The 13940-nt window shown below is 44.8% G+C and overlaps 1 protein-coding gene across 3 annotated transcripts in view; it reads left to right on the plus strand.

The window, feature by feature from the left end:
* The first annotated feature begins 2836 nt into the window (after positions 1 to 2836).
* The window catches only part of GFOD2 (Gfo/Idh/MocA-like oxidoreductase domain containing 2), a 36802-nt gene continuing 25698 nt past the window's right edge, over positions 2837 to 13940 (plus strand). Inside the window, exon 1 of one of the 3 annotated variants that reach the window (XM_037041485.1) lies at positions 2837 to 3061. The gene's annotated coding sequence lies outside the window, so the exon portion shown is untranslated. Of the gene's footprint in view, positions 3062 to 3501; positions 3622 to 13940 lie in introns of those variants that run through there. The other 2 variants (XM_037041484.1, XM_037041486.1) reach the window with 2 other exon arrangements.

Below are 13940 nucleotides of genomic sequence, written 5' to 3' on the forward strand. Positions count from 1 at the left end.
AGGGTTCCTTGGTCCAATATATAAGGAGAGCTGTCATGGGTGGTCACAGTGAGCATCATCAGCTAATTAAAAGCTCTAAAAATCCTATGTAGAGATGTGCAGCTTAACCCAGCCCTTTCCAGACTTACTAACAGAATGTTTCACTCAAGCATTTTACAGGATGATTACAGAACTCTCAGGGACAAGCTAGTGTAGAGAGAAGAGTGAAGTACTAGGTAAGTCCTTGATTCCATAAATAAAGCTAGAGCGATTTCCCTCTAGTTTCCCAACCTGGACCAATTTTGCCCCCAAGAGGACATTGGCAGTGTATGGAGTTCTTTTTCTTTTTCTTTTAAAATAGATTTTATTTATTTATTCCTAGAGAGGGGAAGGGAGGGAGGAAGAGAGGGAGAGAAATATCTATGTGTGGTTGCCTCTCCTGCTCCGCCGACTGGGGACCCAGGCACATGCCCCAACCAGGAATCGAACCAGTGCCCCCCTGGTTCCCATGCTGACACTCAACCCACTGAGCCACACCAGCCAAGGCAAAGGAGTTATTTTTTTAGTCACACCTGGGGCAGGGTGCTACTGATACCTAGTGGCATTCAGGAATGCCACTAAATAGTCTAATGCACAGACAGTTCACACAACAAAGAATTATCAGGCCCAAAGTGTCAACAGGGCCACTGTTAAGAAACTGCTGTAGAAGCCCTGGCTGGCGTAGCTCAGTGGATTGAGCACAGGCCTCTGAACCAGAGGATCATGGCTCAATTCCCAGTCAGGGCACATGCCTGGGTTTGCAGGCTAGTTTCCTGCAGGCCAACTCCCAGCAGGGGATGTGCGAAAGGCAACCATACATTGATGCTTCTCTCCCTCTCTCGTTCCCCTCTAAAGATAAATAAATAAATAAAATCTTAAAAAAATAAAATATTCTATTCCAGACAGTTCCATGTGGAAATTTAAACAATACTGGAGATGTTACGAATACAGGAAATATTTCTCTATTGGTAATAAACATTTTCCTTCTTTAATTAAAACTAACATATTGTAAATGTTGAGTGTGAGAAGCACGTAGACATTTTATAAATACATTTTTCCATCATGGGAAAATTACAACAAATTTTTTAAAAAATATTTTATTTATTTATCTTTTTTTTTTAGAGGGGAGAGGGGAAAGAAACATCAATGTATGGTTGCTTCTCATGCATCCCTTGCAGGGAACTGGCCCCTGCCGGAAACTGGCCTGCAACCCAAGCATGTGCCCTGACTGGGAATTGAACCGCGATCATCTGGTTCGCAGGCCCGCGCTCAATCCACTGAGCTACACCAGCCAGGGCTCAGCAAAATTCTTAATATGGCTTCTTTGTTTACACCATATTAGGAATGTTTGGTTTGGGGGGTGTGTGTGTGTGTATTGTTTTTTTTTTAGTATATCCACAATATACTGAAGTTTGTAAGGAATAGTGTCTTCCTACCTGGTGTGAAGCATCATCTCAGAACATGTCGAATGCTTGTAACTGCATGTGACTCTTTAGGGCTGGAAAATGATGACGTCTTCAACTGTCCTACACCTGGTCTGCTGATTAAATTTATTATGGAATGTGTTTGTATTTTTCACTTTTTTTTAGGATAATCGACAAAGGGAAGGCAAGTATTTCTTAGTTCTAAAACCCTAGTTCCTTATCCCTAAGTGTCTTACCACCCAAAATAAAACTTGTGCACTCAGAAGAAAAAAAAGAAAGAAACTGCTGTAGAGTGAAATTTTGAACAATGACTAAGACAAACAGCAAACATAAACACACTTTGATTCTGCCTCCTTTGTGTCTGGCAGTTCAGAATCCAAGGGAAAAAATAGGGAATAAAATCCCATCAGAAAAGTGAGCTTTGAGATTACAATTTTTCCTCACTCTGGAAGCCCCCCATAGCTCATGAAGGTGACAGTAGTGGTGAGAAGTTCTATCCCCTGCCAAATCAGGGACAGCCCTGCTGGTTAGCTGGTCTCAATAGGAACTGCCTCAGCTCAACTGACATGTTCTGTCATTACAGGCTGCTCTGGAAAGAGGGCTAATGAGCTAGAGGGAGAAGGGGTTCAGACTCACCAGGAGTCAGACAACAGGGGTTGTCTGCTCCCCATGCAGAAATAACCCCTAATCCTACATTCCACATGGCCTTTTACACTAAGGTTTACAGGTTTCACTACTGTATTGGATTTGGTGAATCAAAGATAGTCTTATTACAAAATGGTATTTATTTGTGGGGGTAGGTATAGGCTCCAATAAAGAGATCATGCGGACTGAGACCACAGTCCTTAAGAGTACTAATACCTAAGGAATAACTGAACATCTAGGAAGCCGTGAAGTTCGGCAAGCGAATTTAGGAGAACTGTCCTTCTGCAAAGATAGAGCTGTCCTACAGCAGCCCTTCATTCTTGGGCAACCAAAACCCACCAGTTTTTAGAATCTCCTTGCTTACTCTGACTTTGTTCTACTTATTGATGCATTCATTATTTGACTCTTGTGTGTGCCCTGACGACCTGGGATCAAACCCGCAACCTTGGCGCTTCCAGGCGATGCTACAACCCAGTTACTTGGTCAAGGCAGAACCGCCTTGCTCTCGATGCAGCTAGAAAAGATCCGAGGTTGTAACACTCACGGTTCAACCACTCCACCACCGGAAATGAATGACCAAGGTCTCCAGCCAGGGTATTTAACTCCCCCTCCCACATGCTCCCCCAACCCCCAGCCCCGCCAAACAACAAGCGAGCATGCGCAACTACGGGTCCTGGCTCCTCCCAGCGCAGTTCCACTCCTCCGTCAAGGAGCATGCGCAGATCTCCCGCCGTCCCACCCCTCCCGCCCCTCGCTGCCGTCCCTCCCCGCCTCCCTTCCTAGAGACCCCGGTTCCTTAGAAACGAGGCGGCGCGTTCTGGTAGCGGAGCTCTAGACACCGCGGCGGGTGAATTCCTTCCCGCCTCCTTCACTGGGGGCTGGCGTCCGCTGAGACCGTCCGGACCCAAGGTCTCGTGTGCGGAGCGGGGCGGGCAATGCCAGCGTGCCAGGTGAGCGGCGGCCTGCGGTAGCGGGTGAGGATGGAGGAGGGCATGGCGCGGCTAGGAGCGGGCGTCGGCCGGGCCTCTAACGCGGCCGGGCATCGGAGGTCGGAGGCGGAGGTACGCAGAGTCGGGGCTGGAGGCTGTCGTTCGAACTGCGGGCACTGGCGCGGAGTTCGAGGATCGCCCCCGGAATTCGCCCTCCCCACCTCAGAAGTAGGACCTGCAAGTTTGGTCGTAAAATTTTGGCTCCTGGAGGGACCTCGCGCCTAACCCCATCCCATTACTGGACGGGGCTCCCCCGCCCTGTGCACCTACCTGTATGAGGAATGACGCTCTGTGGGTGAGGATGTGCGGTCTGGATGCTTCAGACAAAGGGCTGGTGAGGTAGCGGGTCATCCTCTTTCAGAGTGAGATGGGACTTTTAGCGGGGGTAAATATTTAAGGAAAGTGTTCAGGTGGCAGGTGGGAGAAGGGACACCCCAGGAGGTGTGGATAGCTCCGCCAGCCCCAGAGCCCACCGGCCATGTCTCAAGGGCCCTGGCCTGCCTTTGAAGCTCAGGAAGGAAGCAGATGGACCTGCGGAGACAAAGGTGAGGTGAGGCATTCCTATCCTGGAGGTATTGTGACGTGAATGGTGAGGAAGGAAGAGGCGGCGGGGGGGGGGGGGGGNGGGGGGGGGGAGGGAGGGGGGGGGGGGGGGGGGGGGGGGGATCAGGACTTAGGAAGGACTGAAGTTTCCCTCCCCAACTACTGCGAATGGGAAGAACAGGACAGAAAGAAGAAAGTTTGAAGCTGCCTTGGATAGACCAACTCAGCTTGTACCCCATCTTGCTTATGTTCTTTTCCCCCTTAGTGACATGCTGAGGGTAAGACACTGGAAAAAAGTAGGTGCCCACTGAGTGTCCAGAACCAGGGCCAGCCACCACCCAGAGGATCTTTGTAAGCTTTGGGCACAAAAGTCTCAGGAGGAGGAGCCCTTAGTGTGTGACCCTTCCTTTGAGGGAACAACTGTTAAAAAAGACACTTACGTGTTATTGTGATATGAAGAGCTATGGGGATGGTTGTATTTGAGAGTTAGGGGAAGCTAGATTCATTCTTTTCTTTAAAATATTTTATTTTATTATTTTTTAAAAGATTTTACTTATTTATCTTTAGATGGGAAGGGAAGGAGAGAGGGAGAGAAGTATCAATGTATGGTTGCCTCTCATGTGTCCCCTGCTGGGAACTGGCCTATAACCCAGGCATGTGCCCTGACTGGGAATCAAATCGAGATCCTCTGGTTCGCAGGCCAGTGCTCAATCCACTGAGCCACACCAGCCGGGGAACTCATTATCCTGAAAAGCTGTACCAGGGAACAAGAGTTGTAAAGCTGTCCATTTTACAAAAAGTGTGAAAAAATGTCTGCCTTTGGATTAGGAATTTAGAGAATGTCTGGACCAAGAGGGGGAAATTTTCAGCCAGCAGTTCTGTTGGTGAAGCCCCCATTTTACAGGTAAAGATTCTGTTGTGAAAGGCTTTCTCTTTCTCTTACCATCTGATTGCTTTACTTTTCCTGTGGAATGATTGATCTGGGTTTGATCACTTATTTTTATTTCCTCAGAAAATTCAGATACAAGATTTCTGTAGTAATACTAGAACCCACTAGTAGTAGAATTAGCAATGAAAAAAAGCCTCCCCACCAAAAAAAAAGAAATATTAAAGATTTTTAATATGGGGGAAAGAAATGTGCAGTTTTTAAACAGATGATCACTGATTCTAGTCAAAAATTCAATTTATTACTAGCTTGATAAAACCAGCCTTTAGTGTATATTCAACTTTGCAGCATTTTTTTCACTCCCAGAGTGATAAGAGAAGGTACATTGAAAGTATGATAATTTTAATAGGCCATATTAGTTTAAAGAAGATCACTTTCGGTTCACAGATCAATGCCTGACCATAACTATTGTTATGGCCTGTGAATATGGTCTATATTGTGGCTGTGAATTTATTTTAATTAAAATATAGTAAATATGCAATATTACATTAGTTTCAGGTATCCAGAATAGTTATTAACGTTGCACAGCTATGCATTTTATTGACTTTTTAAAAAAATATGTTTTATTGATTATGCCATTACAGTTATCCTATTCCCCCCTTCATACCCCTCTACCCTGCACACTCCCTCCCCCACCATTCTCCCCCTTTAGTTTATGACCATGTGTCACAAGTTCTTTTTTTTTTTAAGATTTTATTTATTTATCTTTAGAGAGGAAGGGAAGGAGAGAAGGAGAGAAATATCAATGTATGGTTGTTTCTCGTGAGTCCCCTGCTGGGAACTGGCCTGCAGCCCAGGCATGTGCCCTGACTGGGAATCGAACCACGATCCTGTGGTTTGCAGGCCTGCGCTCAATCCACTGAGCTACACCAGCCAGGGCACAAATTCTTTATTCTATATTTCCCACACTATTCTTGCCCTCCCCCCAGTCTATTTTCTACCTACCATCTATGCTACTTATTCTCTGTACCTTCTCCCCCTTGTCCTCCTCCCACTCCCCTGTTGCTAACCCTCCATGTCATCTCCATTTCTATGGTTCCACTCCTGATCAGCTGTCTGCTTAGTTTGCTTTTGTTTTAGGTGTGGTTGTTAATAACTGTGAGTTTGCTGTTCTTTCACTGTTCCTATTTTTTATTTTCTTTTTCTTAGATAAGTCCCTTTAACATTTCATAAAATAAGGGCTTGGTGATAATGAACTCCTTGAATTTGACCTTATCTGAGAAGCACTTTATCTGCCCTTCCATTTTAAATGAAAGCTTTGCTGGATAGAGCAGTCTTGGATGTAGGTCTTTGGATTTCATGATTTGGACTACTTTCCAGACTCTTTTTGCCTGTAAGGTCTCTTTTGAAAAATCCACTGACAGGATGGGAACTCCTTTGTAGGTGACTGTCCCCTTATCTCTTGCTGCTTCTAGGATTCTCTCCTTCATTTTAATCTTGGCTAATGTAATTATGATGTGCCTTGGTGTGTTCCTTCTTGGGTCCAACTTCTTTGGGACTCTCTGAGCTTCCTGGAATTCCTGGAAGTCTGTTTCTTTTTTTTTTTAGATTTTATTTATTTATCTTTAGAGAGGAAGGGAAGGAGAGAAGGAGAGAAATATGAATGTATGGTTGCCTCTCGTGAGTCCCCTGCTGGGAACTGGCCTGCAACCCAGGCATGTGCCCTGACTGGGAATTGAACCACAATCGTGTGGTTCGCAGGCCCGTGCTCAATCCACTGAGCTACACCAGCCAGGGCCTGGAAGTCTATTTCCTTTGCCAGATTGGGGAAGTTCTCCTTTATTATTTGTTCAAATAAGATTTCCACTTGTTGCTCTTCCTCTTCCGCTTCTGGTACCCCTATAATCCAAATGTTGGAACGTTTAAAGATATCCTGGAGGTTCCTAAGCCTCTCCTCATTTTTTTGAATTCTTGTTTCTTCATTCTTCTCTGTTTGGTAATTTTTTCTTCCTTCTGGTCCACTCCCTTGAGTTGAGTCCCAGTTTCCTTTCCATCACTATTGGTTTCCTGTGCATTTTTCTTCATTTCAATTAGTTTAGTCTCCATATGTTCCTCTAATTTGTGACTAAAATCAACCAGTTCTGTGAGCATCCTGATCACTAGTGTTTTGAACTGTGCATCTGATAGGTTGGCTATCTCTTTGTCGCTTAGAAGTATTGGCTCTGGGGCTTTGAGGTGTTCTTGATCCATAATGTTTTGGTCTGTTCACACCAATTACGTATGGGGGGCAGAGCCTTAGATGTTTATCAGGGCGGGGCAACCCAGGTCACTGGGTTGTGACATTGTATGTGGGGGTGGGATCAGAGGGGGGCAATGGCATTTCTCTCTCTCTCTCTCTCTGTCTTGTGCCCTCACTGGGTCTGCCAGTTGCCACCCCACACCTGGGATCTGCCAACCGCCTCCTGTGCTCCTGGGTTGGTCCTGCTGCTTTTTCTTGCTGGACTTGCTCCACCGGCCGCTGACTCCGCCCCTCTTACCGGTCTGGCTGAATAGTTTGTTGTTGTCGGACTTCCATATAGTTCAGTTTTCTGTGTTTTGGTTGCGTTTTTGTTACTAAAACTTTGTTGTCTTTAAACTTGGTTGTGCGAGGAGGCACAGTGTTTCCACCTACACCTCCATCTTGGCTGGAAGTCCCTCACCCGTGTGGTTATTGACTTTTCTTGCATCAAGAGAAATATGGGGTATTATCAGAAGGGTATATAATCTATGGGTGAAATTCACACTGTTAACCAAATCCTGTCAGAAAAATTTCATGAAAGTCATTGTACTCTGTGTAGAAATCTTTATTAATTTATCGTTAGCACAAATAGAAGGCAAATGAATAGGCCAAAGTCAAGGTAAGATTGACAGGGAGCAATCAATTACCATCTGCAGAGCTGGATGAGATGTGGGAGCATGTTTTGAATGTATGCGCAGGTATGTTTGTGTTGGTTTTAAAGATTTTATCTATTTTTAGAGAGAGGGAAAGGCAGGAAGAAAGAGAGAAACCTCAATGTGCAAGAGAGACACTGATCAGTTGCCTCTCACATGCCCCCAGGTGGGGACCTGGCCTGCAACCCAGGCATCTGATTAGGAATTGAACATGCAGCCTCTGGGTTTGCAGGCTGGCATCCAGTCAGCTGAGCCACACCAGCCAGGGAAGGCACATTACTGAAAGTGCAGTTGGAGAAGATACTGCTTAAATGCAGTGAACGTGCCCCGTGGATTTGTGTGCCTTTCTTGAGCTTCAATAGTCAGAAGGACATTTGTTTTCAGAGGAGAAAGATGGACTTAGAGACACTCAGAGTGTTTCTTCGTTTATATGGCAGTGAAACCTTTGACAAATAATTACTTAACATCTACTCTATTTTCTGGGGCAGCTGAGGACAGCTATCAAATCTGGCCTGTAATAAAGTAATCAACAGTATTTCATAGGCCAAGGTACGAGTTAAACCAGTAATGCTAACAGAATTTACTTTCGCTGAACTGATTTTCTAGTTACACAGTAAGAGGAAAAATTAAATGGAAATGCAGTGGTGTCTGATGGAAGAAGTTGTGATATATAGACATCAGAAAATAGAGGACTCAAACAGCGGGGACCTTAGAAGGGCCTTTCTGATGTCTGACGTCATTCATGCATATTTATGGAAGGTCCAGTTCTGGAATAAATCCACCATTGGAATGGGACATCATCTAGGGAAAAAAATGGAGATTTTGCTCTTTTTGAGAATTCGTGTACAGCATAGTAATGGGACATTATTTTTTATTTTTTTAAGATCGTATTTATTTACTTTTAGAGAGGGGGGAAGGGAGGGAGAGAAGCATCAATGTGTGAGAGATACATTGATTGGTTGCCTCTCAGGTGCCCCTACTGGGGACCTGGCTTGTAACACAGGGATGCACCCTGACTGGGAATGGAACCGGCGGCCCTTTGGTTCAAAGGCTGGCACTCAGTCCACTGAGCCACGCTAGCCAGGGCAAAAATAATTTTTTTTAAAGATTTTATTTATTTATCTTTAGAGGGGAAGGGAAGGAGAGAGGGAGAGAAACATCAGTGCATGGCTGCCTCTCATGTGTCCCCCGCTGGGAACTGGCCTGCAACCCAGGCATGTGCCCTGACTGGGAATCGAACCACGATACTCTGGTTCACAGGCCCGCGCTCAATCCACTGAGCCACACCGGCAAGGGCCAAAAATAATTTTTTGAAGTGTATTTCCCATTTTGAGACAATCAGTCCCCCGCCCCCCAAATGTCTTTGGGCTTGTGTAAAGGATGACATTGAACTTGTTTTTCTCTGCCAGCCTTCACCCCTCCTGGCTTTATTGAGCATGTTAAAAGTGAGGGGCTGGGGGAACAATGGCAGGGTCTGGGTGGCAGTGACATCTCTTCCTGTCTCAGGTATCAGTGAACCAAACAGTAATATAGTTACCTAGACAATGAATTTAAATGTGTATGATTGAAAAGTGACTTACAGATCTTGTGCTGCTTTCTAAAACTGATATTTCTTTGGTGCCTGTGGATGGATAGTTTCCACCCTTATGATCTCTTGGGAGCTTGTCAGTGGTCCCAAAGTATATTATAGGAAGTTTCGTGTGGTTAATGGTTTCTGCAGCCCAGTGGTGGTTCTGACTGGGAAATGATTTTTATCACCGAGGAAACTCTCTGGGGTGGCTCTGGGAGCATGTGAGATGGTGTGTTTGTCATGCCAGGCATCCTCTGATTGCCCAGGAGTTGGGGGATGGTAGAGAGATCAGCTGTACCTCCTGTTAACTTTTCAGTCTTTTGAACTCATATTCCTGTGCCAGGGCCTAAAGGGACATAACCTGTGCTTTGGAGCAATGAGAGAAATGATTCAACACAGTACTTCTTATCTAATGGTTTTATTAAAAATAAATCATTGTGCTTAAATGGCTGTTTTGGTTTCCGCATCCCTGGGCTTGCTCCTAGTTATTCTTTTAAATATATTATCTTTGTTTCTCCCTTCTTCAATGCTTAATGTCCCTGACATACCAATATTGTTGTGCAAAGAACATTTAAGTACCTTTGAGTAATTCCCAAATCATTCTAGGAGTGTTACTCCAAAAATATTTTGGAGTTTTAAGTTTCAGTGAACTGTTTCCTCCATGTTTTTTTAAAAGATTTTATTTATTTATTTTTAGAAACATGGGAAGGGAGAGAGAAAGGGAGAGAAACATCTGTTGCTTGCCTCCCACACACGCCCCAGACCTGCAGCCCAGGCATGTGCCCCAACCATAAATCAAACCGGCAACCTTTACCTTTGCCGTATGACACCCAAGCCACTCAGCCACACTAGTTGGGGCCATTTTCTCCTTAATATCATATATAACCCAGTCTTGATTGTGAAGGAACTTAGAGTCTTAGTAGTAAGACAAGACATTGTGCATCATTTAAACAATAATTAGAAAATTCTAAAATACTGAAATCACTTGCTATTTCCATGTAGGTATATCCCATATACATACTGTATTTTATAAATAGCCTCCTTCATTACGTGCTAACCAAAAAGAAAAAAGGGGCTAATGTGGCGGACTGTCCTGGGCTTAGATTATTTTACATCTCTGATTTAATAGTCAGAAGATTTTTTAAATATATTTTANTTGGGGCCATTTTCTCCTTAATATCATATATAACCCAGTCTTGATTGTGAAGGAACTTAGAGTCTTAGTAGTAAGACAAGACATTGTGCATCATTTAAACAATAATTAGAAAATTCTAAAATACTGAAATCACTTGCTATTTCCATGTAAGTATATCCCATATACATACTGTATTTTATAAATAGCCTCCTTCATTACGTGCTAACCAAAAAGAAAAAAGGGGCTAATGTGGCGACTGTCCTGGGCTTAGATTATTTTACATCTCTGATTTAATAGTCAGAAGATTTTTTTAATATATTTTATTGATTATGCCATTACAGTTGTTCTATTCCCCCCCTTCAACCCCTCCACCCTGCACACCCTCTCTCCCACCATTCCCCCCCCCCTTTAGTTTATGTCCACATGTCTCAAGTTCTTTAGATTCAGAAGATTGTTAAGTTACAATTGAGCGTGGTCATGGGCTAGTTGGTAAGCAGTTTTCTGCATCCAAGTAGAACATTGGTCAGGGTTGCCATGCTCTGAGGTGCCCTAAGAATATCCTACACTCGCTCTGGCTGGTGTGGCTCAGTGGATTGAGTGCCGGCCTGTGAACCAAAGGGTTGTTGGTTCAATTCCAGTCAGGGCACATGCCTGGGTTGCGGGCCAAGCCCCCAGGTGGGGGCTCGTGAGAGGTGACCAGTAAATGTATCTCTCACACATCTATGTTTCTCTCCCCTCCTTTCCCTTCTCGCTAAAAATAAATAAATAAAATGTTTTTTAAAATGTCCTGCACTCGAGAAGGCAGGCAGATGGGTGATTCTCTCGAATGTCTCTTGTTGCTATAGAAATAGGAGTTTCCACAGGAGCAGAATACTTGTGTCCATAGAAGGTGGAAAACACTAAGAAAACTTCAGTAAATTAAGTTTGTATGTTGAAAAATGTTATTACTATAATTAAAATCTTATTCTCTTGGGACCACAGGTAAAACCAGAATATATAATACACCTCTCTCTAGGGTTGACTGTGTCACAGGCATCATGGCCAAGTGTGCAAAGACAGTCTTTTTTTTTTTCCCACTTGGCTGCCACAGGGAAAGACCTTTGAACACTCATTATGTCCCTGTGTTAAATCAGTCCTTGGTATTTAACTATGAGTGTAGCAAGAAATGGAAACTAACCTCCAGGGATCTCGTCTGTCTGATAACTGCTGTGCGTTCAACTCCTGGCATGATGCTGAATTCATTGTGGGGCTTTAAAGATGCTGGAGAATGAATGAGGAAAGGACTCTGATGACTGAATATTGTGCCATTAAAGGGAATGGGTGGGGAGCACAGGAGGGGGTTCAAGTTTGAGAGGAAAGATGAGTTTGGGTTGGGAGAAGTTGGTAAGTCACTTGGGTGGGATTTCCGGAGTATAGAACTAGAGCCAGAGCATTGTCAAGGCTGGAAATGGGAAGTTAAGAATCTTTGCAAGGAGGTCATAGTGAAGTTGAAGGGTTAGATGAAATTGCTCTGGGAGAAAGTAGGGCCAAGGATGAACTTTTCGGATTGATGTCCATCTGGAACTCACTGTTAAAATAATCTCAGAAAAAGTAATCTGGTCATTGTCATATTTTCAGGAACAATAAAGAATTAATATAGCTGATAAAGAATACTTTTTCCTGTCAGCTATAATCAACAGCTGAAGATAACTTTTATTTTTATTCTTTAACATTTTTATTTATTCATATTTAGAGGGGAAGAGAAGGAGAGAAACATTGGTGTTTGGGAAAAACATCAGTTGGTTGCTTCTCGTACTCCCCCAGCTGGGGACGCAAGAATACTGTGGTGGCCCACAACCCAGGCATGTGCCCCGATGGGGAAGCGGACCTTTCCATTTGCAGGACAACACCCAATCCACTGAGCCACACCAAGCGGGCCCTAAAGCTAACTTTTAGACTTAATAGTAATCCAGGTACTTCTGTGGGTGTTAAATTTACTTCTTTATGACTTGGTTTAGCTGACCCTTTTGTACATTGTGTAGTTATGCCTCATTGGACAGGTCATTAGGTCTTTCATTAGTGTCCCTCCTAGGACACTGTGTGGATGGGGTCCGGGGGACAGGGAACTGGCATCTTTGGCCAGGGCTGGGTGTGCGCCCTTGCTTTGTGGTGGCTGCCCAACAGTTTTATCCCGTAATTCAGTGTGTGGGCCTGAAGGAATAGTATTGTTTTCCTTTGTCCTAGTAGTGTTTTGCTGTCAATGAGAAGGCAGCCGTTGGTGACCATGTCATTGAGGCCGTGTAGGCGCTGAAACGAGTCATAGGAAAACCAAACCTTCTCCATAGAAACCCAGGGACCAAAGGATTTATTGTACCTAGTGTGTAAAGCTCAATACCTGTTTGAGCTTTAGTTTGGCCTTATTTTTCAGTGAGAACATAAATGCAGGTAGAGAAACGCTTTCAAGTCTATCTGAAAACAGCCCTGCTGGAAGCACTCACTATTTTGGGCTCTGAACATGAACTGGTTGGTGAGGAGCTGTGGCTGTACTGCAGGTAGTCACGCTGCCGGGAACTGTGGTTCCAGGCTCAGGCTGTGCACTTTCTTCCAGCTCCTGCTCAGGCTCTTGTCATGCGGCGTGTTCGGCTCTCCAAGGACTGTTTGAGTCCAGCTCTGCAGGCATTGATGGCTCAGTTGTAGATGTTGGAAGACCAGAAGGAGGGCTGGGGGACAGTGAGACACACCTTCCTAATTAATTCTTGGAACATGATTGATGTGGAAGGCCACATGGAGGGCATTCCTGATTATTTCCCCAACAGGTTCCTGGAACCGGCAAGGTCCTGCCACCATGACAGAAATTAAATAGGTGATTGCAGTGAAGTACGTGAAAGCCAGAGCTCAGGCTGCTCGGAAACTGTGAGAACTTAGCCCAGCCCAGGCACGGCCTCTCTGAAGAAGTAGTGTGTATGCGGAGACCTAACAGATCTCCTGAGAAGGTGTTAGCCTGAGGAGGGAAGAGGAAATACTCTTCCAGGCAGAGCAAACAGCTTGGACCAGCATCTCAAAGCAGGACTCTCAAAGGAGTTAGATTTGGTAGTGTGTCGAGTCAATGTAAGGCACAAGTGCTAAGGCGGGGCCGCTCCACTCTGGGGATATGTTTTGTGAGCCCATCAAGGAATTGGGCATTTATCCCAGGGACATTTAAAGGTTGGGGAAGGAAATGGTTAGGAGCAGGAGAACCATGGGTGTCTGTTCCGGGAACCAGAGCAGTGGGTGAACTCAAGGGGCATTACAGTGCCAGTTGTTGGGGTGTGGTGATGGGCTGGCCGTGGGGGTAGGAAGGCTTCACTACAGCCGGAGTGTTTCCTTATGAACTGGTCAGGTTCGTATCATGATCACTTGTCTTCCCTTCACCAGTGTTGGCATTTGACTGAACATAGCCCCCAAGTGCTGGGTCACTGTGGTCCATCCTGCGAGGCTGATCATACAGCCTGCTTCTCCGTCGGGAAGGAGGCAACTTGACTGCGGGGGTGGGGGTGGGGGCAGGGACTGAGCTAAGTGATAAGCATGAGTCACGCGGAGGAGGGGTGGCCATTGGAAAGACAATTCTGAATGAAGGTACCCGCTTGGCAGTTCGAGTTGTAGTTTAAGACTGAGCAGCAGCTCATTTTCCTAATCCCAAGGGCAGACAGAGCTGTTCTGTTAATCATAAGCTTATTTCCTTTCCCGAAGCATTAAACCGTTACATTAGCAATACAAATAATTTCTATTCAATTTGTGAACATACTCCAAGACACTACTGAATTATATACAATTTTGATGA

Source organism: Sturnira hondurensis, unplaced genomic scaffold (assembly GCF_014824575.4).
Source record: "Sturnira hondurensis isolate 20B ecotype Veracruz unplaced genomic scaffold, ASM1482457v3 Scaffold0003090, whole genome shotgun sequence".
Taxonomy (NCBI): Eukaryota; Metazoa; Chordata; class Mammalia; order Chiroptera; family Phyllostomidae; genus Sturnira; species Sturnira hondurensis.